Genomic DNA, 27878 nt, shown 5'->3' with positions numbered 1-27878 from the left:
TAAATAAATTCATTTATCATGCATAAAACATGCAAATGATTTAAAGACTGCATATGAAACTCTGGTTTATATTCATTAATCTCAGGTTGCACTTTTGAGAAAGGAAGAGACACTAATTGGGTCCAGATTAATGCACTCCCAAACCTTCCAATTTGTTTTTAGGTGAAGGTTAAATGAAATGTGTTAAAATAAACACAGCTGCTCACCTCCCCAAATCTCTATCATTTGCGGGGAAAAGAAAAAACTGAAAAGTATATTGAAGGCTTAGTGTAACTGAGAATTAGGCTTTTCCTGGGGACCTCAGAATTGCCATTTGCCCACTGTAGCTTTTTATAAAAAACATTTCCCCAGGAAAGTAAATTTTAGCTGCAAATTTGTCCAAACATCAAGCTAGACGCATGACACAGAGAACAGGGTGCAAGGGTTTTTATTTGTCTAAATCTTGTCATGTTTTCCTCCCTTAGTCCAAAGGATGCTGCTGATGGAACATCTCAAATAACCTGAAGTCACTGTAAGAAGTGGCTCAGCCACACCCTGGCACATTGCTGCCACAGAACTCAGTGCAGTGGGAAACAAGGGCTTACAAGATGGCTCAAGGGGCTCAAATTTGTTCAACCAGACAGCAGAAAAGCAACATATAATGGAAAAAAACTCCTCCAACCCACTGCCTGCACCAGGCTTCACTGTTCCTTGGCACCCAGGTAGTCCAGTGAATCAGCTGGGGATGGAAATGGTGCTCCTTCAACTGCCCCATCTCACTAGCTGTCACCCCATGCCTACCCAGGGCTGGTACTGCCCCAGAATAAAGGGAGGAGTGAGGGAAAGAATATGGGCCTTTGGCCCAGAAATGAAGAATAACAAAAGGGTACATTCCCGACATTTGACAAAGGAAGTTTGAAAGAAATAAACAGTAACAACAACAAGAAGTCACCAAACTAATGTCATGCTGAAGACAATGAATTTTGGTGAGAAGCTCCATGGGGAAAGGTTAAAATGCTATCAGTAACATAATTAGTCTTCCCTCTTGTTAAAATATGCTGTAAATAGAATCCCTCCAATATAATGGAACACATCTGTACAGGATGGGATGCATTTGAAATATAAATTTATCTGACTGATTTTAAAAAGTTTTCTCCTGAACTACAGACATTACACAATGAAAGCACAAAACCACATACATGTAGACTTAGACATATATTCACAAACATGGTTTCAGACACAGAACCACTTCTGCTGACAGCCTGGCTCAGAGAGCTTTTTATTAAAATTAATTTTTGCACACTTGCAGTTGCTATATTAGCTGCAATAAATAACAACAATAAGGCTGAAATCTGTCAACATCTTGACAAATATTCAAAGAGCTGTTTAGGTAGGAAATATGCTTATGATATTCATTGCTCCTAAAAGAGAAAATGATTATACAGTAACTAAACCCTAAGTAAGAGCTAAAGATATTCACCTCATGAAGCCATTGCTCAACTAGCCCCTTGGCACTTGCTGGAATTATTCACAGCACGAGCTCTACTTTTTCATTTTCTGCTGACTCCATGTGGGTAATTTCTTTCTCATGATTAAAAGTGAGCTTGGCAATTCCTTCAGAGCATTTCTTTAGGTGTGGCTGGATGTGGAGTGGATCCTTTGTCTCAGAAAGGATTCTTGGAAGATCATTGCTGCACAGAGAAAAAAAAAAAAAAAAAAAAAAAAAAAAAAAAAAAAAATACCCAAAACCTGAAAAATGTATATAAAAAAAAAAGATTAAAAAAAAAGAATTTTATAGGTATTTATACAAACATTTTTTTACACCAACACCACCAACAGACAGATGAAATGGACTGCTTACCTTGGAAAGAATAGTCCTTTCTTCTCCAAATAATCATTCAAGGCCTTTCTGAATGTCATCTGAAAGCGATTCTGTCTCTTCCAACTTATCCAGCATCTGGGGCTGCGAGATAACCCTCGTGGCATTGGTCTCCTTCACTGACTCCTTCGTTATTAGCCTCCTGGTGGGTGAGATAGAATACAGCGAATGTAATAACCATACTTCACACAACAGGCTTGCTCTCTCTTTTAAATTGAAAATCCCCTTATTACAAAACAAGGGGTGTTCTTTTTCTTCTACCTTTAAGTAGGACTGCCACATTCATTGCTTTTTACAAAAACGCAGCTGCTTTTTAAGCTACAGATAAATAGAATCTGCTAGGCGGTAATTCTACTCAGTCTGAATGCATTATTTTCTAAGTCACTTTGGCAATGGACTTTTTATTATAAACTGGAATGAACAAGTCCTTTTCTCAACTAATTATGAGTATGTTTTGTTCTATACTATTAACCTACAATGCCAGATTGATCAGCTACTTTTTGCTTCAGCCAGCCCAATAAATTAACACATTCTTTCTGGGAAATTAGAGAGCTAATTATTATGACTTTCTAGACTAATGATGAAAATATAAATAATATAGAGCAATGAAGAATGGTGTATCAATAACATTCACACAGTCCCTTTGATGTGCACAATGCTGCCTCACATTTTAACACGACAGATGTGTGGATGGGAGTTATTTTGACTGGACCTCCAGAATTCTCTTTTCATAAAGATTTTTTATATTGATATATAACCGTACTTGACATTCTATGAGAACTGAGGAAAAAAGGCAAATATGAAACACAGTTTTTCATATACCTGTCCCTGGTGCCCATTTTGTTTTCCTATTGCTGGACTTTCAACTTATAAAAAAATCAGGAAGAATAGAATAGAAGGCAAAGCCACAAAGACACTAAAACAGACAAAAATTGGGATTCGTCTCATTATTCTTTTCAACTTAAAACTACTGTGTTTGATTTGAAAAATAGTTTCGTTTACAGAGAAGAGTTTGATATTCCCCAGTAATACCACAAAGTAGAATACAGCTTTGAGGTTTTTAAGATCGTCATTGATTCAGAACACTCAGATTTGACAAAGAAAAAGTTTCGACGACATTCAAAGAGCACAACACATTTTGCTCAGCTGTTGTCAATAGTTTATAATTGCTGGTACAAAAACACTCCAACAAATGAGATGCAAACATTTAGGTATTTCCACATAATTGCCTTTATGCAAAATACACTGTGATTAACTGCATTTAAAAAATAAAGAAAGAAAGAAGATGAAGAAGAAAGAAAACTCTTTTCTGCTTATTAGTTCAAATTCATTTCAGTACAGATGATCTGAAATACATTAGAATGGTAGAAATATCTGAAGAATGGACTGAAAAGTTTTGGTTTAGCAATCAGAATTACAAATAAGTAACAGTCTTGGAAACAAGACTATGTTCAGTTCACACAGCCACTATCATATATCATACTTTCATTGAGAATAATCCCATCCTTATTTAGATATTTTTGCTTGAAATACTAGGAGAAGTGGTATTTGTTAGACATTCTTCAAAGCAGCTACTGTGGGAAGATATATGCACAAAGTCAAAAACCCTGATATGACTTTGCAGTGCTAAAGCTTGCTACATGAGACATTTCTCAGTCCTCTGGTAGTCTTAAAAAACTATAAATGCTTTTGAGTTGCTGGTCTCCAGTATCTGGCTGCCAAATGCTGGAATTCCAGGAGAAGCCTAATTTGTGTATAATGAAGAGCAAACCTATTTTACTGTTTGGTGACTATACATTTCAGTAGAGCTTTGAAGATGTGAAAGTAAATGAACAGCTAGACAAAGATTAACTTAATTTACACTCTTTGTACACCATTTTAAAGGAGAGAGATCTCACCAGTTACTTTACTGTTTCAAACAAGGCCACATTTTCTGCAAAGTTGTACAATTTTGTGCATTCAATATACATACTTCCAGATTACCTCCAAAACACTGCTTAGGACACTTCTAGAGGAACAAAAGGTTTTTGAACTGTTTACTCCTGCTTGCTAAAAATATGTCTGGGTCTGTCCATTTAGCAACACTTCTTTTCCTGACATGACAGTAAGAACAGCAAAGAACATTGGAGAGGAGGTTTAGCAATGTGAAAGACTGTTTCCCTGTTTCCCTTAAATTAATTTCTGAATGAAAGCTATTCTCAATCACTTAGTGGCTGATTTCTAGGCAAGTTACCAGCCTACTCACCTTCAGATTAGTGAATATCCTATCTTTAGTGAAAGATTTACTTTGATTAAAAATGAACTGATTTTGTTTCAGCTGGAACAGTCAAGGGCAATGACATTTGTGGCATCTACAGCTCATCTTATGCTGAATACTGACAGACAGCTTTTCTTAGAAGTGATAGTTATGATGAAAAATGATTCAGAGAGTCAACAAACATTATAACACTGTTAAGGGCCTCTTTACAGACAGAGACAGTAAACTCACTGTTATGTATTTTACCCAGCTTTATGCCAGAAAGCAGAATCAAAATAATCAAAATATGGTTACAGGAAAAAGGAAAAAATCACCACATATCTTTAGCAAAACTGCTTATAAGTACTGTTTTGCTTTGAGTCTATGTAAAGTGAGTTGCATATCTCTCCCAAAATATTTCTCACACAATTTAAAGAAAGTGTTCATGGGTGCTTTTTTGATATTCATACACTCTCAATAATCTATAGGCCATTTAATAGTTCATCAAGTATAGCTAAACAGAGACAATACTCTGGGGAAGTTACAGCAGTAAAGGCAAATTTTAATGATTTTACTTTGCCTGAAATGAAAGGAGACTCTAGGTCCAAACTTATGGGTAGTAAGTAAGACTTTGCACATTTCACAACCAAGATCTTACCATTTCTCATTCACACCTCTCCTCATAGTGCCATGGAGTTACTTCTGAAGCAGAACTTGAAGTCATTACTCCATAACACCCTGCATAAATCATAAAAATAAAATTTCATTCATCAAAAGCTGTAAGTTACTATATATGCCCCCTGTTATACCATTTTTACACCGAGTTTTAAAGAAAGTGTTGTTTTCTTTTTCCTAGAAACAAAAGTATCTGACATCATAGAAACAGAATGGCTTGGGTTGGAAAGGACCCCAAGGTTCATCAAGCTTCAACCCCCTTGCCACAGGCAGGGCCACCTACTTCCAGATCTGTTACTACCAGGTGGCCCAGGGCCCCATCCAACCTGTTGAACAACTCCAGGGGCAGAGCATCCACAGCCTCTCTAGACAGCACCTCACCACTCTCTGAAAAGAACTTCCCCCTGACATCCTATCTAAACCTTCCCTCCTTGAGCATAAAACTATTCTCCCTTGTCCTATCACTGTCTATCCTTGTAAAAAGTTGGTTCCCCTCCTTTTTAAATATTTTCCCTATTTCCCCTTCCTTTTAAATACTGCAATGAGGTCACCCTGCAGCCTTCTCCAGGCTGAACAAGCCAAGCCCAGCTCCCTCAGCCTGTCTTTACAGGGGAGGTGCTGCAGCCCTCTGATCATCTTTATGGCTCTCCTCTGGACATTCTCCAACAGCTCTATATCTTTTCTGTATTGGGGACACTAGACCTGGACAAAGTACTCCAGATGGGGCCTCATGAGAGCAGAGCAGAGAGGGACAATCACCTCTTTGTACCTGCTGACCACCCCTCTTCTGATGCAGCCCAGGATACCATTGACCTTCTGGGCTGCAAGAGCACACTGCTGGATCATGTTCAGTTTTTTCACCCACCAGGACCCCCAGGTCCTTCTTCACAAGGCTATATCAAAGTACTCTAATACATTTTTTGCAAAAGATATTCTTTACACTTTCCAGTTCTGCTTCATGGAGTACAATGAGGAATCAGACATGCACGAACGCCTGTTTGACTTTCTCACTTGGCTGATTCACTAACTTACTGGGAGACTATGTCTCTATTGTTTTCGAGCTCATTTCATAAAAACTAAACAGAAATCAATTTAAGACAATGAACTTTAAACTTTTCTCTCTCAATACTCTACAGTGCAAAAGTGGCACAGCTAAGTTGGAAAAGTTTTAAATAATGAAAATCACTGAAGCCTAAACCACACACAATATAGTGAAAGCTGAGATGTGAGATGGAGATGAAATCTAAAAGCTAATTAAATTCAACAAGAGCCTCTGAAAGGCAACATACCAGCTTAGCCTCCCATGCTAATATTTCGTTTTGAAGGGTGCAATAAATGGAGGGCTTTTCATGGCTGCAGATTTCAAAATGTGATCCACCAGCTAAACCTGAGAGGGGAGAAAAAAATAGATTAGATGCATGGATTACTGTACTGAATAGATGCCAAGGCCAAGATAAAAAGAATAGATAAGTTAGGGCTTCTGAGGAGCTAAATTTGAAGCCAACCAGCAAAACGGATTGAACCTTATTACCTCCAGTCACTGAGAAATTCCCTAGACAGTTGGATGTAATTTGAAAAGGTCAGAAAAAAAATTTCCTTCACAGTATTATTTCTTCATGGTTTAAGGGTGTACGTTTGTGAGATGCCAGCTCTAATCATTTTTATTGACTTGCTGTGAAGAGACAGACAGATGCACAGAGAAGCAAGACAGATGTGTAAGACATGTCCTACCTTTGTTTCCAGTTCTAAAACACATCACAGTATTAGGTACATTTTAACGTTAATAATTTCAGTTTGTCCATTGCTATCACTGAGAGAAGTGCCTTGTTTGTCTAAGTCAGGCACAAAAGGGGAGAAATATTGTGCATATCATTGAAAACTTGCTACAATTTTTCATATTTGATATGAGAGTTCATTGAATTTTATGTGAATCTGAAATATATAACTGGAATTCAGTAAGTGTAATAGGATTTTCTAAACAATTTTAGGTCATCTCAGTTGATTTTTCTTTTCATTTAAAGGGAAGTAGCTCTCTCTGAACAGATTATAGAATGACCTTCAACATCCTGACAGTACAAGCTTTGTTAGCAGTGTGGCTGTCCTGTGGAGAAACAAAACAAAAAAAAAAAAAAAAAGAAAAAAAAAAAAAAGGAAAAGAAAAAATAAAAAGAAAAATCAACAAAACAAACCACCTCAATTAAAAGCATTTAATTATTTTACTTAGCATACACAGAGGCTTGCAATCAATCTGAACATTTGCTAACATTACATTAACAGTCAATTTTTTTGTCATGCAATTAAAATCAAAGGAGATTTAACAACACAAAAGCAGAATTATCCATCCCAGCCCCTAGAAAAGTTTAATTAACATTAGATTTCCTTTCACTCAGAAGACATTTGTCTTCCATTCATAACACAAACATTGGTATTCATTGTATTTTGGCACTGAATGCAATGCAGAGACAATTTTAATGGCCATTAAAGTATAGCTCTGTAATTTCCTCCACTGCATTATGTTTATAGAACCTGCCTGAAAGATGACTAAAACTGTTTCCACTTGGATAAGAAAGTCATTTCCCTACGGTTGTATTCCCTCCTTTTAAGCACCATACATTTGAAGTAACAAGAAATCTCAGCAGAATAGTTGCATATATACATTCACTCCTCCAGAACATTATATCTCTAAAAGGATTGGGAAGTGTTAGCTTTGGGGGAGAGGGGCTCAGGATGATACTGAAGCAGAATGGTAATTTAATATTTTAAGATTAGAAATGTGTAAATACATAGAAATCATCCAGTTTCTGGGCTATCAAGACTTCTCTATTTTTTTTATTTTTATTTTTTTTCCCAGCAAAAAGACTGATTGAGAAATTAAGTTTTGTTATCCTAATCCAAAAATAAATTAAAGAACCCTATGAGTCTTTCAGCCTTCCAAATATAAAAAATAAAGTAACACAAATCTTATGGATCATGAAAATAGGAGATGCTTGAGATGAAAATAATGCTAGAGACTCAGTTTTCCAATGAATATTCCTCTAACATATTTTGGTGCCTCTTACAACACAGTAATAAGACACCTCATTTAACTGTTGCAAAACTCTAAGTGCTTTAGTTTTTTTACTGTTCTCATCTTCTGAATAACAGCAGGTGATGTTGTATGATCTTACACATTGTTCCTTCTCTCAAATCAGCCAGTATTCAAAGACCATTTAAAAAAACTGGGACAGTGCCTTTAAGATTTTCATTGTGCTTATGATTTCTTTCTTGCTCTATTTGAGCCAGATTAACATCTGGGAGAAACTGGGACTTTGATAAGACAACCAGGTCTTGAACCTCTACCCAGAGTAAACCAGACTGATTCTATCTAACCCCCATATGCTGGTAGCAATGTTCTGCCCCTTTACATAAGACTGCTTTCCTTCTATTCATAACTTTTATTTGTCATGCTGGTGGTAGAATTATGCAAAATTCCAATTATTGCTAACTCTTGCTATTTTAACAGTAAGGTTAGTTTACTACTTAAATAGATTTGTCAGAAATTTGAGGGTCTTTGTGTTATATCTGATCAGAATTTACTTTTAAACAGTATTACTGCCATTCAAACATATGTTGTTTGGTTGTAGAAATTACACTTCTTTCCATTTTCAAACTACAGGGTTACAGTCCAACCAGAATTCCAGTTGGTGTAACAAAATTACATCACAGCTATGATCTAGTAGAGTTTCTTTCTGTTTTTCTTTCTGTGTGCAAGCAGAAGATTGTGATATTTTTTAAAGTAATTTTTTAAAAAAATGTGTTTCAGTCTCGTAACTTAACAATGATACTAGGGAAATTTTATTCTCAGAAAAAGTGGTGATGAACTGGCACAGGCTGCCCCTGGAGGTGGTGGAGTCACCGTCCCTGGAAGTTTTGAAGAAATAAGTAGATTTTGCTCTGAGTGACTTCATCTAGAATGGGTATGGTCATGGGCGGATGGTGAAGCTAGATGTTCTTAGTGGTCTCTCCAACCTTTACGATTCTATGATTCTATGAATTGTAGCTACTTTTTCTTGTGAACACTGGGTTACTGGAACCCATGCAACATGCAGTTTTAACTGCAGCCAATCAAAAAATTGAATTCCAAAGAATAAATTTTATTTGATGTTGGAATGCATACCCCTATGAGGCTACAAGATGAGTATGTGCTGTCCATTTTCCATAAACTAATTTGAATGCTTCAGCATTCTCCTTCACTTCTGGTGCAAAATCTATTCTCCTCATACATCTAATAGAAAAGTGAAATGCCATTCTTCAGCTCTGACCCACAGCCAGAAACTTCACAGTACCTGGGGGAGGGCTGGATTCTTTTTTCTATTATACACAGTCTTAAGATTGCCCAGGCACTCCTGAATTTTATTTTTATCACCAAAGATGCCCAAGCTGTGGCCCATTAAAAGAATAAGAAAAAAAAAAAAAGACAAAAAAAGATCATGTAGGAGCACATTCTAGACAAAATCCCAGTTTTAAATGAGCTCTATTGTCACTTCAACCTGCAGCAGGCCATGTTTTTAACTTATTTAGTGCACACAAAAGAACTGGGTAGCTATTCTACAGAGAGAAGGAAAGGCTTGAGAGATTGATATGAGAATAGAATCATTACTAAGATTAACTCCAACAAGCAGAGTTAGCTGATAGCTACCGGCTCTATCACTTATTGGTATTCCAACTGGTCCTCTCCTTTTTGGATGGATTAACTTCATTTCTTTATTTATTTATCTAACTTGACATACAAAGGTTTTCAAAGACAACACAGAAAATTTTCTAACATCTTAGTAACATCATAATGGGAAGCTAAGTTCATTCTTTGCGCCCTTCATAGTGTATCAGTTAAACATCTACTAGTAACACTCCATTTTAGAAGCTACTTTGTGATGTATAGAATTTGAACCAATCTCTTTTTTTTCTATTTAGAACAATTACAACATTCTTACTGAAAGACTTAAGTTCACTTAGATGCAATGCTTCTGTCTTAAATAACATCTAATTCTTAAATGAAATTTGTCCCCCTTAAAGACATAATAGTAAAAGAAAGGTGGATTTGTAATGCACAAAAATTCATCTTGCCAAATTCTCTATTGTGAACATTGATTCTGCTCCTAGCTTTAATACCATTAAAGTTAACTTTAAGCAAATTAGGCTTGAGAACAATGAAATGCAAATAAAATATGTACTGCAACAGAAATATAACTGTTTATGCACATTTAATGAAAAGAAAGAAAAAGATATAACTTAATTAAAGAACTAATGAAAAGACCTCTAAAATAAATATATGTACAAGAATTTATAGCAGATTTTTTTTTCCACTCCGTATTTCAACAAGAATATGTTAGTTGATCACGTGGAGAGAAAACCTGAATATCATCAACAGCTGTTAACATGTAAACTTTTCTGTCTTTATAAGATGAAAAGTGAATATATCTTTCCAACCAGTAATCATTTAAAAACCATTTCCTGAGACACAGTCCTTAATGATTGGGGAATTACGCTTTAATCATTAAGCCTTCCAACTATTTAAGCAATATTTAAATCAATGGCCAGAAAGAATCTTCAGTATGTTGTTGAATATCATCCAAGTTATACACACCACAACCAATTATTTAATAAAATTGCATCCCAATTTATATACATACATATATAGATAGATAGATATAGTTATTAGAATTTATTTTAGAATGAAAAACATATGGGCAAGTAAACTGCTTGGCTGCTTTACAGAATTATAAAGGAGATACAGCCAAGTTCCTCAAACTATCTGAAATCTAATCAAGCAATGTAAAGCAAAGTAAAGGGGGGTGGGGGGGGAGGGGGAATAGACAAAACCAACATGCGCTTTTTTTCTGGATTCCTTTGTTCATCAAGGGAAAACAAAATTCCATTTGTTTTTACACATGGCTATAAAGACATGTATGTTGGTAAATATATAGAATTTATATTACAAGTAAGGCCTAGAACCAGTGGTTATTACCAAGGAGTTACTGTACTTGGTTCTGTACAATGAAGAGTAGATATGCCTATTGCCCTGAAAAGTCTTTCACTAAGCCTCTGGCATTTTGACTGTTTTTCAGCTGTCCCTGACAGTCTTACAACATTATGGGTTGGGTTTTTTTTTTCCTACGCTTGGTAAAAACAGGCAAAGACAATGCTTAAAATGGTACTTTAGCTATTTAAATAGCTTCATATCACTCTTCCATAACATTCTATTTAGATAAATGGAATATTATTTCTTAGCATTTTCATTGCAGGAGAGTCTGGAGTCCCCTAGATGAGAGTATCACATGGTAGTGCTTACTAGAAGCTAGCAAGTTCTTTAGCTTGTTCTCTCAGGTGTCTTGCAGACAATCCAGATGAAGCAGAAGTTGGAAATGAAAGAGAAATGATTTGCCCCGAAAACTCCTATCGTCTATCTCTCATCCACTCACACTTTCTTTTTTAAGAAGTGGAGGTGAGCTTACAAAGAAGTAATTTGTACAAGTAAGTAATTGAAGTTTGTATTATAATGAGGAAACGGGAAAAGAATTGAGATTGTGCCTAAAATTTTGCAACACACTGAAGCATTATGTAGTTCTAAAACATGAAGTATAACCACAGCAAAAACATTTTACAATAACTATAAAATTTAACTTAAAGAAAAGCCAGGTGACTAAAATGTCAACTTTTTTTCCCCACACCTCAGATCTCAAACACCTGAAAATAAATATTTTGTTCCATTAGGAATCTTCTTTTGAAGCGTGAGAAGTGAGAAAATTAATGTTAAAATAATAATTGATTTAAAGATGACCTGATACTACTCTTAATACTAATAAGCATAGTTTAAAAACACATCTAAGAGAGAAAAAGAACTTTTAGAAGGATTTGCAAAAGCACACCTATTATGTCCTTTTTCTGATGGATGATGCTCTCAAACTTTGGTCTTCCAAAGTGGAATTGGCGAAAAACAAATTAAAGTTATGAGAGTTTTTATGAATTTCCTATGTACAGACATTTTGATGGGCAAAGCTTATGTGTATGAAATATGCATATGCAAAATACAGACGGAAGCACACTTTTACGATCCCTTCACACTAGTTTACATGCACTTAAGAACCTTTTTATCTAGTCATGTAGTTTCAATTTGAGTTTGAATGCTTGGAAAAGACACTATCCAAAAATTATATACTTTTTAGTAGACAAACAAATTGGATGCCTTGGTTGATCACAACATTAAAATATCACACACAGATTGATTCGTATTCAGCATGCAGATGTCAATCAGCACAGGTATACTCACTTTGGAAAGAATCCAAATGTGTGCAAACATGCACACTGCTTATTTTAGTTCTCGACACCTCAAATAGTTCATTAATAAGTATTTTAACAGTATTTAACAAGTTATGTAAGGCTTTATTCATTTCAGCACAATTCTGTCTGAAACAGCCACAAGAACATGCATTTCATATGCTGATATGAATACTCACACACATGCACACTCACACAAGCATACATCCAAAACCTTTGCTATGAGATGGCTGCAGTTGCACTGATCCAACAGTCAGTGCTCTAAGTGGATGGAAGAAACATGGTAGCAAAGACTTGAGATGGTGTAAAAATAGTAGAGTTATGTAAGGACTAAAGGAAGACAAAAACTTTCACTTAATAGGATTCACAGGTGTGTTAATAAAATTCAACAAGAAATACCTTTACATAGTTTTTCTTCTTTTCTAAGTGTTCCTCATACAGACATAGGCAACCCCACAAAAGGCAGAGTAGCAGTAATCTGTTAGAGAGCATAATGCTGCCTATTCTATTTGCTCTTACTACTTCTTGCAGTTTTATGAAATTGAAAAGCATTTTAGATTAGAAGTGCATTGTATCGTACTTTATGTGCAGAAGTGAAACAGGAATAATGTAGTCTGGATTAAAGAACTGAGAAAATTTATAAGTAGATTTGGCCAAGATTAGTGACAACAGAAATAAAATTTTGGTAATCAGTCTTTATTTGATGGAAGTCCTCAGACACATGATTATCATGCTTTCTTTTTTCTTTCATACATACTATTGTGATGGCCTGTAATTTAGATATGAACTAAATTAATAGATGGAAAGAATTATGTTGAAGTTGAATTTGGGTGAAAAAGAGATGGCTGTGTAGCAGAGAAAAGCATTTGGAAAAGTTTACAGAACTAGTTTATTAAGCAGTAGATTGCAAGTCTTTTTGAAATCCGTGCTGACATGAGACTTTTAGGAAACATTATTCATCACTGAGCACAGTACTTCTAGATGTCTACAGTGGCCTATTAGATTAACACTTTGTTTTAATCTGTCAAAGAAAAGAAAATCAATAAGGAGAAAGGCACAGAGAGAGGTAGGAAGTTCAGGATAAGGTAAGATATAATCATGGTATGAAAAGATAAATCAGGTGAAAGTGAAAAGAGCAACTAGATTATAGGAGAAAAGGAGCCTGGAAGAGAACTGAAGGCATCTGGATGAGACTGAAGGACTTCAACTCTGACAGATTACTGAAGGAGGAATTTTCTAAAACACAGACCCTAGACAGTAATGGACACTTGGAGGCAGAACAGGAATATAAAGAAAAATAAAGATTTATAAATGCTTCTCCTATTTATTTTTTTAGTGTTAATTGCATAATATTGTGCAATTAATTTCTATAATACGAAGCATTTAAGTGATTTCAGTTGCATAGGCTTTCTGGTGAATAAATATAATCACTTAGTTTAGCAACAAGAAGTTCTGCATTTGACCTTAAGCCTGATTTTAGAAGAAAATTCACGTAAGTATCTGAATTTTGCTGTCCTGTGAGAGAACGGCAAGCTGTTTCTCTAAACTCACAATTTCAGAACCAAAGAAAATCAGATCTAGAAAATACAACATATTACATTAGCTAATCTATGAATATGTCAAATATTACTTATTAAGGCAAAAATAAGATGCCTTTGACTTGCAGCCTTTAAAGAGACTCTCCAATGCGGAGATAGCATCCTACTTGTTTTGAGAATCACCTTGACAAGTCAGAGGTAGCCAATAGACCCAGTATTGACATGTGAATTGCTCTGAAGATGAGAAACATGGCACTGAGTTGGCAACAGCAGAAATCTTTAATCCTTCAGAAATATCAAAACAGATCAAATGAATATGTGTGGCCACCCAGTGTGTTCAAAAAGCAGTATCCAATACAATACAGCACTTCAGCCTTGTTTCCAGGTCAACCCTGTATTACAAGAACGACAATAATTTAGACTGTATGTGGGAAAAGACCACAAGCATTTAAGAAAAAGATGAAGAGAGATTTTCTGCTTGAGCCACCAATTGATCTTTCTACTCTAGAAGAGTAAAATGGAATTTGATATAAACTGTTGCATAGGGAGCAAGGCAATTAGTAAAAATTGGTACGTTTACGAAGTGGAGATGGAAACCGTTTCTATTCTTCAATGGGCTTCCCCCTAATCAAACACAGCTTTAATGTCACTACATGATGTGGGGATGAAAACTCTTTGAAGGTAGTGCTGAGCAAGGAGGAGTTAGAATGCCCTTTTCTTCTCTTGTCCCTTTGATTCAAGTCTGCAGTTTGTATTAGGTATGTTTCATAGGTATATTTCATAAGAACTTGAGGATGGTTTTATTATGGTTTTGACTGGGATAGAGTTCATTTGTTTCATGGTAGTTCATACCACGCTATGCTTCCATTTTGTCATGAGAATCATGCTGAGACACACAGCTGTATCTGCCCTTCCACAGATTCTTAAAACTAGCATGGATTTCTGTCCCTGCCTCTTCTATGCTTAGAACATGATGCTTCTTTTTCTCATTTATTCTTTTCTCTACAACTTGCACAAAGAATTCAAGCCCTATTGAAGGCCAAGGACTACACATCATGAAATGGTCTAGTATGATATTTTCTGACTCAATAATTCTGTTAAATATGATTTATTTGGGACAAAAGCTCTTTACTAGGTCAGATGTCTGGACTGAAGAGACAATTATACAGAATCACTTTCATTTTGCAGCAGTAATGGGAACGAAGAAATTCTTTTATTAAGGTGGTTCCAAAGTGACGTGCAGTACTGCTATTCTCTCTAGCCAGATTTAATTGCCAGCTGGACAATGCAGATATCTGTGGCAAGGAGTATTGTAGGAGTATGTTCCACCAGAAAAGCCTACACAAGTGAAGTACAAGAAGACATGACTAAAAAGCTCAGATATAAAGTTTAGGAGCTTAGATAATTGTTGAACATACAGTTTGTTCTACATGTTAGCCTACTGAAAAACAGACTTGTTGAATCTTTGGAAAAAGGAATTATTGTTTTCTCCAAACTAAGTAAGTAGGCTGAATTCTATTAACTATGTTATCTATAATTCTGGAATAGTAGATCCAAAAGAACTCTCCTGTTGCAAAATACATAGTAGAGTTACATGTTATAACCAGTTCAGGACAAAAGATTAAACATTTTTAATAGCTATAGCTACTGAATTAGGACCTTTACAGACATCATGGACAACATTTCTGCAAGAACTGAACAAATATGAAAATTAGAGCGTTACAACTCTAACTGTTATTTTGGTACAAATAGTTAGGCACAGTATTTCTAATCCTTGCTTCGCGTTTTGACAAAACATTGTGGGAAAAGCTTTTGATGGAATTACTGAGTTTCACATGGGAGTTGACCTCTGAATATTTAAGCTCTAGAGCAAAAGTAAGAATAAACTGACTGAAGAATAGGCATATGCGGTACAGCTGATGATCTTAATTAAGAACATCTAAGCCAATGTATATGCTTTAAATGTTATTTTCTATTACTCTCAAATATATTCACAGTTTGCCAACCAACTGAACTATTAAAAGCGATTAAGTGCTCAATCTGAATACCTGCTCTCAATAAAATTGGGAAAACCTTTTTATGATTGTATTTGCAGCAAAGCTCAATGTAATTAAAAGCCTGTGTGCAACATTTAGAAACAGAAATCCAATCCTCCTCTTTTATAAAAAGTAGATGCATTTTTGTTATGGTTGCAGAAAGAAAGGTTGTACTGCTGCAAAAGATCTCTCTGTTACTGAGATTTGTTTGACCTTTCTGTTATTTGGTTTTATTGCACTTACTATCTAGCTTTATTAAATTTGCAAAATAGTTTGTTTATCCTCATTCTGGGAAAGTAGGTGGCTATAATTTACAAATATGTCAGTGAAAATCAGACCAGTGAGCTGTTCTTGGCTGACACGTTGTCAGTGCACACAACGAGTTCCTCCTTCCTCTTTCACACTTCTTTTTCTTTCTCTCTCTCTCTCTCTCTCTCTCACACACACACACACACACAAGTCTCCAGTAGAGTAAAATATTCACATAAATACTGAAAGTGATGGAGAAGAATCCCGGCCGACATCCCATCTGTTCCCATGAATTAAATTTAGAAATCATATGTAATATAGACATTTCTGTCTGAACATCATAAAGCCCTGACACATTCAGGCTTTCATTAAAAAGCTCTGAGATGTGACTTGAATAACAATCTGTCTTAGCTAATTAGTATTTTCGGTTTAGCATATTCACTTTCAGACGTATTGCTGTTTGCACATGGTAATTTAGGTAAACAGAGCCCATCCACAGCTGCATCAATTAACACTGCTAATCAAAACTGAATTCAGGTAATTAGGCACATTTATGCAAAAAGTGTGTAATTTGTGGGGAAAGCTAGATTCTTCAGTAATATTTCAATAAGTAGGAGTCTCTTTTTGCAAATAAGACAAGGAAATAATGGTAAATCATCTCTAACATATACATGATGCATACTCGGTAACAAATATCTAAATTAAATCTCACTAATTGGTCTGTATTTTCAGAAATTGGACTATATCTTTTGATATAAATGTTTTCCTCAACATTTCCACATGGAAAAGTGTATTCAATTCTGACAAAAAACTTTAGTGATTATTCAGACAGGACTTAAAAAGTTAATGTATCCTCAAGCAATTTTTGAACTGTTGAACATGATGGCTCAAGTTGTTCTCATTTCCACTCAGACAATTTTTAATGAAAACTCCCTCACTTCATTTTCAATTTAATTTCTTCAAAGAAGATATCTTTTAGTCTACTCTCAAGTAAAGCTTCTAGAAATTTATCTTGCTACTCATTTTAAAGAAAGTAAAACGGTAATTACTTAAAAAGCCTTGCACTTTGACCTACAAAGCTTTATGACAACTTGAAAACAAGCAAAAATACTAAAGCCGTATAAGAATCTCTATATTTATAACAGAATTCTAATAAATAAGGAAACTGAATGAAGGATCAGTCATTGCTCTCCAGAAGTTTTCACATGGAGCTATTTGTGTTATTCAAATTCAGTTCTCTGTTATACACACTTCCAATAAGCTAAACAAGTCTAATGGGCAAAAATTCCATAATCAACCTCTTTCTAGTTTTCCATAAATTGTAAGACTGACAAAATGATCACCTAGGTAATTTACTGATTTTTTAAAAGAAGCTTGAAAGGAACTTATAATTTTTGTTACTTATTGCTAATTTTTTCTTTCCATAACAAAGAAAATAAGACAGAATAAGTTTACTTCCAAATTCATATAATTTCTTTATTCAGACTAGTCAGCTTGCATCTTCTGTCCTGGTTCTAGGGTTACTTCTGGGCTGGAATATATAATACATTTTCATCATGTGTAAACCTACAACACAGAATATGTAGCTTTCATTATGAACTTCACAGCTAATATTTTTACAACTTTAAAATTTAATTCTACATAGGTATTGATATTGCGGTGTATTTTGTGGTCACATTACAGTGCATACATCACTCTTTAGAAAGTTTCTTCTATATGGAAAAGCATGAATTGTATCATCATTAAAGATATATGGAAAATGCTTAACATATACTGTAGTTAAAGGTTACCACACCTCCAATTTTCATTTATCTATTGTCAGAGCAGAATATTGAGAGGATGTTGTCAGAGTTCAGAAGAAAAATAAAGCTTACAGAAAAAAAGTGAAAAAATTTTGAAGTGTTTTCCATTCAAATAATCACAACTACTATTAATGTAGTTAAATATTACAATGTTGAAAAAGATGGTTTGTAAAAGAAAGCACTAGATCAGCCTAGAAGTATGTCTAATTCCGTATGCCACTGTGTCTGGGGAAATGGGATATGATGTAATATTTTCTCTGTTGCAAGAGAGAATCAGCTGTGTGTTGTACTACAGGCTAAGCAGTTGTTTGGTCTCTCACATGACTTATTTACATTGACATATAGTGAATATTACTTAATCTTATGTGAATTGTTTCTAGAACTTCCTATACTTGATTAACGATTTTGTGAAGAAGCAAACCAGAAGCTGTATGGACTAACTATATATTCTACGTGTTACACTCTGTAGAAAGTGAGTACAGCAACAACATCCTAGCCTCCTTCCATAACCCTATTCTCTTTTTTGCCTAAATTAATCAGATTTAGTGAATTTTCCAACAAAATTTCTAAAAATATTTTACTACACTCTCCTGTCTATTCTACCTATACCTGTCACTTAATACAAAAACACATTTAGGAGCTTCTTGTCACTGATCACATGTATTGCTCACATTATTACTTCATCATGAATTGTCCTGATTTGAAAATCAGGACAACCCTTTGAAAATATTCTGGACTCCTAGAGTATCATACTTTCTTGCATTTTTTTTTTTTCATTTTATGTGAAGTCATAATAAATGTGTGGCAAGACTAATTGACGATATAAAATAGCAGAGTGCATATGGAGCATGAAAGTCATACTAAAGTTCGCTAATAAAATAGGAATTTCTCACACAAGCAGCCCCACTCATTTTCCTCCTGCACTGCTCTACTCTAAAATACACATAGAGATGGAGAGATGCAACTACTATAATTTGAAAAAATGCTGGTTGATGGATATGTACCTACTGTTAACTAAAATAGGATGGGTACTTATGATTAAAAAGATCCTATGAAACACTGGTTTCCTAAATTTTTTTTAAAAAGTATGTTCCAAGCACTCTTAGCACTATAACATATACAAATTTAAAGTTCATATTTATTTTTATAGAGAATGCATCTTGTTCATAAGAAAAGCTATGGTAATATTTCATTTCTCCAGTATTTATAGGGTTAATCTAGACAATACAAAAACCGTAGTTTGAAGAAAGAAGAAGCAAAAGCCCAAAGCCAACAATTAGTACTCTACACCTTACTACAGGAAAAAAGCTCAGTAATTTACAAATGTTGAAGGGAGTGCTATCTCCGTAATTAAAAATCAGGCAGAGATCCTTTTGGCAAATGGATCTCTTTGTTAAACATCCCACTAATCCAAGCCTGGAGGTATAATTCAGTACCCTGGAGAACCCCCTCTATGCTTTTGCCAGCTGTTCCATTTAGGTCACTCCACCACAAGTTTTGCTTTTATCTACTCCTCACTTTCCTCACTGAGTCCCAGAAGCAGCAGCTCATCTCTCTGAAGGCTGTTTAAAGTGTAAATGAAAAGCCTAGACAGAAGTGAGACACAACCACAGGGTCCTTAATTTCTGAACTACAATTCCTTGGACTTCCCTGCCTTGACAGATGTAATACAAAGTCCTTCTTGGTGAAAAATGAGAACATAGGATCAAAATGGCATATTCATAGTGTTTTTAGCATGATGCGGCTATATAAAAAGGGGAATTTTACTAGGCAGAAAGTTCACTCAAATCTAAACAGAGAAAGCAGCCCTTCTCCAGTTCTCTACATTGATGCTACTAGCATGCAAGAAAAAAGCTTCAAAGAGCCATTTGATCACTCCTCAGATGGTCAAAGAGAAGTGGACTTGGGATGGTGTACCATGTAGTTTGATGCAGAATGCTTTGTGTCAAGGACCACAAGCACCCTTGGCTGGAGATCTGTTCCACTTGCCTCCCTCCTTGGGCTATCCGACAAAGGAAAGGAGGAGCGATGCTACAAGTACTTCTGTGCAAGCTCAGCCTCAAGTAACTAACCTGGTTTGAATCTTCTGCTATTTTGACATGAATCTTTAATTATTGTTGCTCACAAGAAAGAGACAAATTTAAAGTGAATCCAACTATAGTATTTCTACCTATTGTAAATCTGAGCTCTCAAAGTCTCTTCAATCCTCAAGAACTGCTTTTAAGCAGTATGGTGTTTTATAATAAGATATTAACGTCTCATTCTGGGAAAAGCAAAACTATTTCACTACAGAACAAATCCAATCCTAGCATTCATTATTTTCTTTTTATTTTTTAAACAAGAAAAGAGCAAGACAGGTCAACTGGGAGGAATTTAAAGATATTCAACGTTTTACGAAAGATCCATAAAGAAACTTAGAGTGAACATATCACTCAGGTCTGTAAAATTTATTATATGCTAATATAGTGTGCACACAGTTACCAACTGCACTGTGAAGATCCACAATCTATTACAAATTAATTCAAAGATTGCTAGTTTCTCCAAGTCTGCTCAAATGTGGAGCAACAGTGACTCCAAAAACCATTTGCATGACTTGACATCGGCAAGTAATCTCCCACAGGCTTTAGGCAACTACTAAGCCCATGGTCTGATCCTATTCATGCTGGCTTAGACCTAAGTACATGCACACACGTGGTCTGAAGGACTGGGATCAGTATGTTCAAGTGGTGCAACCATTCCCACACCTGCACTTGAGCTGCTCTCAAGGAAGCGCTGTCAGTCAAAACATATGTTTCTGCACACTTATAGAGACAACATTTAAGGGTCAGGGAGAAGAAAATAAGGCAACACACGACTCTCTACATCTAATTCCACCAATGGTTGTCACAGGTGAGCAGCCGAGCTCCCTCAAGCTCCCTTGCAGGCTCAGCAGAACCCCTCACCCGTATTATGCTCCTGCTCATGCACATTCCAGCCAGTTTGAGGTCAAAACCAGGAGATAAAGCATCTCATTTGTGCTTTCTTCTGCTTACCTTACTGATGTGCCTCCATGTGCTTCTGCTGATATCCCTGCATGAGGGTTTGTCTCAGGCAGCTGCTCCCAGGTTCAGCGTCCCCATGGCACTGCTGCTTCAGCGGCGACAAGCAGAGCAGAGGAAGGATGCCACTGGGCAGCTCCAGCAGGGCACAGTCATGCACCGTCTGCAAGCACAGCTCACTGAGTGCAAAAGGAAAATTAAAACATTTTTTTCCCTTTCACTTGAATGACACGGCATACTGTTCTGTGTTTGCATTTAAATTGGACAGAATAATTTAGCACTGGCTTTTAATTTCAGGAGGGTTAATCACCTCAGCAAAGGTCAATCAAACTTTAATCTCCAATAAAATTGCAGCAGCTTCAGTCACCTGCAGGACATTTATTATATTCTTATTTCCATGCAAAAGAATGCATCGCTAATCTTCTAACTCTTTATATTAGCACATCTGCCATTAACATTTTACTAAAATTATTAATTCCTCTGAAACTATTACAAGAGCTCATTTCTACACATCTCAGAAGATAATCCTGTTAAAATCCAGCCACATCTATCTGACATTGCTTTAGTTGTCTGCTCTAATCCTCACAACCGTTTGATACTCCAACTGAGTTCTAACAATGCACAGTCTCAATTACATCAAATATTACAGGGTTTAGTTTAGAACAACAATATACTGTTTTAGTAACTTAATCTTCCCTATTGTCTGCAATTACAATACTAATCTATTTTGCTACTGTTCTCAGCATTATCCATTCAAAATAAAATATCGATTTTTAAATTTTGCTTAGCACCTCTTGAAAAGCAGAGCAGATTTAGTAGGCTAAGTTAAAACCTGGAGTATGTTACTGATGGTAGCAATAAACATGATTATAGAAATATTTTTATGGCCTGGAAAAAAAGTATTTCTTCCTCTGAACAGAACTGTCTTTTAAGGCACAGACTATTAGCAAATAAAGAAATAATAATAAAGGCTTCGGTTGGCACTTCCATTTTGGTCTACTACTTGATAATAATTTATCTGAAATTAAAGTGACTGAGAATTGAAAATTCTCTCCCAAAAACATAAGCCAAGATTAGTTTGAAATTGCTATGACATTTGCATCAGTTCAAAGCTATACAGTTATTTAAGTCAAAACAGTAAATTGTAAAATAGAAAAGAGTACATCTCCCAAATATGTTGTTTTTAAATAAACATCAACTGTGTTAGCTATACAGCAAAGCATTCCTTCGAACATCTACTGCAACAATTTGATCTGAATGCTCAAAACTATTTTACCTGTAAAGACACAAAGAAGAGCAACAGAAAACTTAGGGAGATCTTATTACAGAACTGAAACACATTGCAAAGAATTCATTCCCAAATTTTAGAATCTAGCACAAAATAGATATCATTATTAGAGCAAATAAACCCCATTAATACTCAAACAAATGTTTTTTGCTTACTCTCACCATGGTCATATTAACTCCTGTGAGAGAGAGAAGGAATTGTCATATAGAAATTGTCATTTCTATTTAAAATGGATTTTTAGCCACAATAACATTTTGACATACCGTAATGTAAATAAACTGTTCTTTCCCATCCCAATATTTCCTTCTGTGTCTCTGTCTTTCTCTGTCTCCGTCTCCCTCCTCTTTTTGTTTTAATATATGGCACACAGACAGACACACGCCCCCGTCACTGTCAATATGCACACTCATTAGCAATATGTCAGGCTGGCATTTCCAACACATACTCCAGAGCATAACTGAACTACCACGCAGAGCGCGTACACACACACACACACACACACACACACACACACGTAAAATACAACCGCAGAGAAGATGAGCTCAGTGGAGTCATTTTTAACTTGGAAAACTACAGAAACATGCAAAAGGAATATGTAACATTCTCAAGCAATGTTTTATAAAAGTGCTATGAAGAGGCTTTCTAGCTGATGGAACTGATGCTGCTTGCATTTCAAATGCACACACAAATATGTATATTTAAAGGAGAATATTTTAACAGGATATCTTAACAGTGAATTAAAAATGCAAGCATACAGGGTTTTCCTTCTTCTGCCTTTCAAGCTGCTTTCTGACTTGAAGAACTGAGTGAAAAGAAGCATTACGAAACAAAAACCGAATTGAAGTACAATTTCCTACAAAATAGGCTGTCAACAGCATTTATAATTCCTACGACTGAGAAAAGTATCTACGAAAAATATTTCATCTGTATTTTTTCAAAAACCATCTGACAAGACAGCAAAGAACACCTCAAAAAGGTGAGTAGTATTGAACTACAGTTTTGGCTATCTACCTTTTGATGCACTGATAAAACATTCAAAATTGCCATTGCCAATGCTTTAAAATACAACAGAATAGCTTCATGTGCCACCTTGAAATGAAAGATACCATCAAAGACCCATTCACTACATTTTTCAAGTGCACAGACACAGGAGAAAGGTATGGGGAAAGGAACATACCTTTAGTTATCCCAGCGAACGACTTCTCTGCACATCTACATAGTCCTGTGGCTCCAACAGTACAAAAGTCGACACTGCAGGGCTTGTGATCTCTGTGACAATGGTATCATACTGCCAGCAATTTTTTCGATTAAACTTCTCAGACATGGTAGCAACTTTGTTAATTATGATATTAGCCAGCTGGCGGGTACAATCAATCATCCACTGTAAGAAAGCCAGACAAAGAGACATCTAATCATTGCAACCAGAGCAGATAAATTTTGTTCCTTTCTTATGCGTGTCAGAGATTCTATCCCTCCTGACCCTCTACACAGCCATCGACTGTCAAATTTAGATTCAGCAAGCTCCCAGCATTTCTTTATCCCTGCCTTAGATCTGAAACTCCTGGTTATCAGGAAGACAAGCGTCACCAGCTGTCTCAGAGCAGGAAGGCAATCAGGTGAATAGTACTTATTATCTCTCATTGCGTCTGAGGAACGACAAGATTGATTTTGGACCAACAACACATCCAGATCCCAGGCACAGCTACTACAGCCTCCAGTCCAGAATATGGCACATACATAAAGCTGACCCCAGACCTTATTTAATACCACATACTAAAAGTTTGACACTTGGTCACTGTTCTGTTTCTATGAGGTTTGGCTTTCTTTTATCCCCATTCTTAAAGTATTTTTTTTTTTTCTGCACGGCTTCTGTGGATATTTCCTTATTCCAGACCTCCGTCCCCTCCATCTCAAAAAATCCAGGCAAGCCTACTGCACTGATACTCCAGAGACTGAGTTTCACAGTTGGGTAGTCTTAATTGGGCCCATAGAAGCAGTTAGCTACCATTAAAGGCTTCTCTGTATACATCTTCCTCTCAACAAGTCTGATAGTCTATAAATTCCAACTAGCAAAGCCTACACATTGAGATGGTTAAAAACACAAAGATGTTATGCACTCAAAATATAAAAACGTGCTAATGAAATATAAGCCAATAGACAATTTCAGCATTGCACTAAAAAACAATGCTTCATCTTTTTGTTCACTGGAACGTCTGACGATCTTGTGTTGGTGGTTCAAGACTTCTCCTTTTTTTCCGTATATAAACCAAATGCACAACAAAGTACTGTAAGGTAATTGATATAAAGTAGAAAAAATATTGCAGTAGCAGAAATACCATCACAGCCCAGCATTCCAGCACAAAACTTGATAATTTTGAAATGCCTTCTGATAATTCCATTTAACTAATTAAAGCTAAGTGCGGTTGTCAACTAATACTAACATATAAGAACTTGCAAAAATTTTATGTCCACTTTTTAATTTGTGTTACTCTAGTTACCATAGCACTTGGACTAACGGTCCCTTTTCTAAAGCCACATATTGTCAGGAAATGTGATCCTACATTTACTTCAGTTTAAAGGCTAGTTTCAAATTAAAATTTCTACCCAGCAATACTTCACATACTCATTTGTGTCATCTTAACTTTAAGTATTAAAAAAACAAAAAAAAAACAAAACACAAAAACAAATGAACAAGAAAGACCTTGTTTTTTAACAAATCAGTTGAAAACAATAGATTTTTTCTTGAAGGTTATCACATGAAAGTCAGATAAAATTTTCACACTTTCTTGCAAACCAAACGAAATAGCAACAGTCAGAAATCAACATCTTGTGGGAGTATCGATTATATTTGACTGCACTCCTTAAAATTACAGTGTTGCCAGAATCAGCTTTGTCTTTCCAAGTTAAATTTTTCTTTCATGGAACTGTCTCATTTAGAAAGCTTACAAAGCCATATACAAGAACGGTTATGATATTTGTTACTGGTCAAAACACAACTAATTGCTTGCTTATATGTGTTGAAAAGGATGAGGGCAGGAAAATAAATGTCATCCTCAAATGTAATGCCATCCATCCAGTCATTTTAAGTCACTAATCAAATATTATCTCAGCTTCTCGGTCAGATACTGAAGACTGCACCAGTTCTGCTCTGCTACCTAAACTCGAGTTGTTAAGAAGTTGAGATCTAGCTCAAGTACTTTCATACCCTACTGTCATCAATTTTACGGCAGAAACTGTTAGAACTGTTGGAAAGATCAGTCCTAGCCCAACTAGAATGACTATTTTGTAAAAATATTTACAACAAAGCAAATTTTACTCAGAAGTTAAGGAAGACCATTATACATTATTCTTTCTCATTTCAATTGCTGTACCCAAATCAGATCTTGGTTTTTTAGACAGCCTGTAAAAATGAAGAAGTTGTCTTGTTCCTAATATCCTGACAGAGTGTAAGGCAAGGCGAAATCATTGTGTATAGCAAATGAGGGAGTCTTAGAAAGTACTCAGGAATAGGAGGCTCAGTAAAAACTGATTCCAGAAGGTGAATCAAACCATAATATATGTAAGTTTTCCCATAGCAGTATCTCGAGCCAGTGACCAGCATGGACCTGACTATGTTTCTAGGCTGACAGAGCAGATCTGAGCTGGCACAGCTGGGAAACAAATAGGATGGTCTCTAACACATCCAAATTGAAAGTCTGAATTGCAGCATGAAAGAAGGATAAAATCTGGTGCCTGAGAAGCACTTACATTTGTACATTTTCAATTTTTCAGCAAACACATCAGGCTTTTCTCTCATGCTTTTTTTCTCCTTACTTCAGAGGACACTGTGGAAAGACATAGAATAAGTCTCACCTACTCTACTCTTAGCTTTTAGGCTGGTCATCTGTGCTCTCCTCTATCACACCCAGGATGAGGGATACAGGCATGACAGAGATCTACCAGGCAAGAATTATTTCTGTATTTCCATACCTAGCCATCAGTGGAATGACTGGTCCATTGAAGTACTGTTCTCTCTGTTAGTAATAACGAAGGCTGCTAAATTGATCTGAATTTATTATTAACCCTGTTTGAGCTGGACCCTGGACTAGTTGACCTCCTGAGGTCTCTTAGAAACTGAATTATTCTATTAATCTATGAATTGGCTAAGGTAAAAAAAAAAAGCACCAGAGTTGGCAAAATTTATGGGAGATGTACCCAATAACATGAATTACACCTGTAAGAATATTCTGAAATGTTTTGATAAACCACAACAATTATATTGCACAGTCTCAGACTGACATTAGCTGACTTTTTAAATTATGTAAACCTTAAAAATGTCAGCCTGATAAACCTTCCATTTGTACTCTTGCACATCTTCAATTCAGTACTTCTTTAAAAATCTTAAGTGGAAATACATATGTAAATTATACATTTAAAATAATGGACAGCTTAATGAAAGGAATATTCTTCACCTTGCAGGGAAGTGGGCTTTTAAATTATTTTTTAATGTTCAGTGGCTTCCAATTAATAGAGTCTGCACATTTGGCAACAAGAACACAGAAATTAAGGCCAAATACAAGTACATAAACTCAGAGCAGGACACTGCACAGATGCTGGCTGGCTAGCTTAAGGAATCACACACATGGCAGAGCAAGCATATGAAACACAGTGTCCTCCTGCAGTGAACCTCTTCATGAAATCGAGAACTTCAGATGCTCAGTTATGCATCAACCCACAAATCCCTTCACCCACTGATTGATTCCCTCTTAATTCCAAGAAAGAACATATGTAGCTACAGACAGAGAGCTTCTGGTATAATTTCTCATTTTGGCATGTCATACTCATCAAAAATAGCCATGGATTTATTTTACTGTATTTTTAGCACTGCAAATCAAGAATCAGCCTTTGTCATAAATTGCACATATTGCACATAAAATGGAATGAAAACGTAAAGTTTCGCAGCAATGAACAATGTCTGCAATGGTCATGTGTAGCTTCTCCAGGGGGAAGCTCCTCTAGGCAGATGTGAAGAGGCCACATGTTGTGTCAGTTCTTAGAACAGAATGAACTAAAGTGAAATATTAACAAGTTGTAAGAAAAATGACCTTTCCTACACTACATGAATTGATCAAGGAAGAAAAGGGACAGCAACCTCTTTTTTTTCTCAATCATCATTGTGATCAACAGATTCAGTTTTCTCCTTCTGTTGCATGATCGGCACATATGAGCTGAGGACTTCTGCTCTAAACAGCTCTTAGGTAAGCCCCAAAGCTAATTTTTCTTTCAGCTATATTGAGTCACCCACACCCAGCTAAACATCTCATCTTTAACAAAGTTCAGTAGCACATACCCAAGAAAAAACACAATTGCATACACAGAGCAGTTTTTCCCAGTGTAATTTCCCAACTACTGCCTATCCATGATGAGACTTACTTAATAGAACAAATGTCGGGATGACTTAACACAACACATTCAGCAACTTCTGTGACAAAGAATGACAAAAATAAAATAAAATATAATAATAATAAAAATATCAGACCAAGAATCCAGTGAAATATGTTACATACCTGGCAATTAGCAAAACTCATGTGAATAGGAAGCCAAGAGTAAAATGAAATCTACCAAATTAATTCTATCTTATTGAACAATAACAACTGAAAATTAAAAAGAAAGCAAATCATTCACTCACATTCAGAATGCCAACATTGCACAATTCTGGATTAAAGAATTTTGTTAGTACCATTCCATCACTCTGTAAGACAAGGCAAGAAAGTCTTGCATTGTCTTAACAGAAAGATATATTTTTTTTCCCATATACAGAGCAACTTCTGAACGAGGGCCTCATTAGGTCAAGTGAGACAACGG

The 27878-nt window shown here is 35.8% G+C and overlaps 1 long non-coding RNA gene across 3 annotated transcripts in view; it reads right to left on the bottom strand.

The window, feature by feature from the left end:
- Positions 1–411: 411 nt before the first annotated feature.
- Positions 412–27878, bottom strand: part of LOC107311761 (uncharacterized) — a 75888-nt gene continuing 48421 nt past the window's right edge. For 2 of the 3 annotated variants that reach the window (XR_014943105.1, XR_014943103.1), the window contains 6 exons: positions 23212–23415; positions 20741–20925; positions 6059–6156; positions 4753–4832; positions 1841–2000; positions 412–1670 (listed from right to left, as the gene is read on the bottom strand). This is a non-coding gene — a long non-coding RNA (uncharacterized LOC107311761). Of the gene's footprint in view, positions 1671–1840; positions 2001–4752; positions 4833–6058; positions 6157–20740; positions 20926–22297; positions 22427–23211; positions 23416–27878 lie in introns of those variants that run through there. The other variant, XR_014943106.1, reaches the window with a different exon arrangement.

The sequence above is a fragment of the Coturnix japonica genome, chromosome 1 (assembly GCF_054131305.1).
Source record: "Coturnix japonica strain WE chromosome 1, WE-NBRP24, whole genome shotgun sequence".
In the NCBI taxonomy this organism is placed as follows: domain Eukaryota; kingdom Metazoa; phylum Chordata; class Aves; order Galliformes; family Phasianidae; genus Coturnix; species Coturnix japonica.
This window is presented reverse-complemented; position numbering and strand designations above follow the sequence as displayed.